Source organism: Nicotiana sylvestris, chromosome 2 (genome assembly GCF_000393655.2).
Source record: "Nicotiana sylvestris chromosome 2, ASM39365v2, whole genome shotgun sequence".
Classification (NCBI taxonomy): Eukaryota; Viridiplantae; Streptophyta; class Magnoliopsida; order Solanales; family Solanaceae; genus Nicotiana; species Nicotiana sylvestris.
In genome coordinates this window covers 7,821,423-7,824,469 of record NC_091058.1, presented here as the reverse complement: position 1 = coordinate 7,824,469, position 3,047 = coordinate 7,821,423, and the positions used below count along the sequence as shown (strand labels likewise).

The window sequence follows — 3,047 nt, the reverse complement described above, 5'->3', positions numbered from 1 at the left end:
GCAACTTTTTATGTAAAGATAAATCTGAACGAAAACACTGTTCAAAATCCGGAAAATATTCCAGCATAATATACTGGAACTCCACTATATTATTATACTGGAGTTTCAATATATTATTATACTGGAGTTCCAGTATAATATACCAGTCCATCATAATATACTGGAAGTTCATATACAAGTGCTCCAATCTCTAGTATATTATGCTGGAACTTTCCGTGCCATTTTTACTAATTCGCTGCATTTAAACAAATTGGGTTGAGAGCCAAACATGAAGGCCCAATCTTTCAGAACATTCATTTAAGGGGTATTATCACTTTTAGCCCACGCCAAAAACTATTTATATCTAGTAGTCGAAAAAGTGTATAAAACTTGTATAATTTGTATATAACATACAAAATGTATATATATATATATACAAAAAATATATAAATTTTATACATTTTTCAGCTATTATTTTTACAACGGCTATACATTGTCATTTTCCCTTCATTTAATGCCCACTGGCTCTCCATTAGTACATGACCCAACTTAAAGTTGTCTTCAGTTACCTATTTATATTAATTAATAAAGGGCAACGACCACTTTTAAGTGACGGCCGAAACTAATTATATTTGGTACCATAAAAGTGTATAAAATTTATATATTTTTTTGTTTATAACATACATAAATGTGTGTGTATATATATACTATATTTTTTCGACGATTATTTTAAGAACGACTATACAATGTCATTTTCCCTATATAAAAATGAGTCTAATATTAAAGTAAGATGCATGATACATGGAAAAAGAAAGAGGTTGGCTATTATTTTGATAACGGTTGTATAATGTCATTTTTCCTATATTAAAACAAGTATAACATTAAAATAGAATGCACGATACATGGAAAAAAAATGTATGTGCAATATTTAGTTCTAGTTAATATAAACACTAACAGTATACATGGAAAAATAATACACCCCGCAGCCGCAGAGAAAAAAGGGAAAATGGCCAAAACTGCCATCAGACTATTTGATTTTGTACAAATATGCCCCCGTTTATCTATTGAGGCAAAAAAGTCACCACCGTTATCTTTCAGGCTCACTTATGCCCTTACGACTCAGTAGATGGACGGATGGCATATTTGTACCATATCGAATAGTTTGAGGGTAGTTTTGGTCATTTTCCGAGAAGAAAAAAAGGAAAGTACGACTAGTTGAAGTTATTAGACGTGAAGAATTATTCAAAAACCTTCTGAGACGGCCATATGGTTTGACTAATTTTGTGGGGAACTTTTTGTTTTTCTGGGAATTCAAACTGGATGTTTTCTTGGATTTCTTCAAAACATGGATTAAGTTCTCCAAGCAAATCTCAGGCATTCCTGAGGAGTTTTTGGGCACCAAGTTCTCTGCAACATTGCATGGACTCATGTTTATTTCCTCTAGTAAACCTTGAATTTGTTGGAAGAGAGGGTGTGTTTTAATATCTAAGTAATTCTTAGCCAACACTTTGAATGCTTGTGTGCATGTCCATCCGTCCTCGGCGTATGAGAGATGGATCAAGTTTGTCCTTAATTATGATTGGTTGTAAATATGATTAGCCTCTCTTGAACACAAGCTGGCCATCTTCCATCAATGAAATTCAACAGTCCTGGAAGTGTAAGTTTGCCAGTTTCCTTATTTTCACTTTCTTTTTCTGTAGCCGAGTCCGAGTCTTCTTTCTAATCTTTGGTAGCCGTTTCCTCATTTTTCTTCTTTCTCTTGCCAGTGAGATTAATAGAGCAATCAATGTCTTCAATTACAATAATAGACTTGCTTGTTGTTTCCATGAGCAACTTTCTTAAGCCCCGGGTTGTCCTTAACAAATGTGAGCTCAAGATCATATATCATAATTCAAGAAGTTAGAAGTTAGGGATAGCTGCAATCATTGTTGATTTTCCTATCCCTGGCGGACCATAAAGAAGATAGCTGCGCTTCCAAGCCTTACCAACCTTGGAATAATAGTCCTTCCCTTTGCTAAAAGTAATGAGATCGATAGTTGTTTCCTCCTTCTTCTTAGGGTCCACAACTAGAGTATCAAATGTTGCAGGATGCTCAAAATTAATGTCTCTCCACATACCTTTACCATTCCAATACCAATTATCCCCATTCGTTGGAGTAGATAGTCTGTTTCTTGTTCTTTTGTCGAATATTCATCAATGGTAATTTGGACATAAAGGTAGAAGAAATTGGTCAATCGGCTCCACAAATATTTGATGCGTTTGCAAAGAGCATAGGGGAAGAGTTGCTGAATTGTGCCCAAAATAAACATCAGTTCAGCAATTAGTGTTTACCCTTAAAAATGAGTAACAATTAAATTTGTACGCTGTTTAAAAGATACATGATTTAATTTAATACGAATGATCTAAGAATAAAAAGTAATTAAATCAAAGAGAGAAGAACTATCAAACCAATCGTAATTTAACAATCAAGTCTGGTCTCAAGTTAAACACCGAAATTCGTCCTCGATCGAACCCTCGATATGAGCTCGGTTGCGATTAAAGAAGAGAGTAACTGAAGAACACTTCGAATAATAGCTACAAGATAAAAATGAGCTTTTATTACTTTTATATGCGTGTCAAAAACCTGTTAAAGTGAAAAAAATCTTCCCTTTATATAGTAAGAGAATTTCAATCCTAATACAAGTCTAAATAAGGTAAAAATCTTCTTTTTTCGGTAAATATCGATCCACATTTAATATCGGACGGGATTCGCATCGTAATATCCGGTTGAGGGCAAATATTATGGCTCCCCCTTGTTGTCAAATCTTGGTACACGCTTCTTCCCAATGAGAAGTGACTACTGCGCTGTCTGCTGCACTGTCGCGGGTACAGTTGCGAACAGTCATATTCTGCAGTTGCGTTCCAACTGTATAGTTGAGTTGTACTTCTGTTAGAGAACCCTAAGGGATAGATCCCTATTGTGTTCCTCTATGTAACAGTTGCGGATAGTCACTATCTGCTGTTACGTTCCATTTGTACAGTTGACTTGTACTTCTGTCGAAGAACCCCAAGGGGCCAGGTCCTTGTTG

At 35.1% G+C, this 3,047-nt stretch overlaps 1 pseudogene; it reads right to left on the bottom strand.

Moving 5' to 3' along the window:
• Nucleotides 1-1,066: 1,066 nt before the first annotated feature.
• Nucleotides 1,067-2,094, bottom strand: LOC104242610 (AAA-ATPase At3g28610-like; annotated as a pseudogene).
• Between the last annotated feature and the right edge of the window lie 953 nt (nt 2,095-3,047).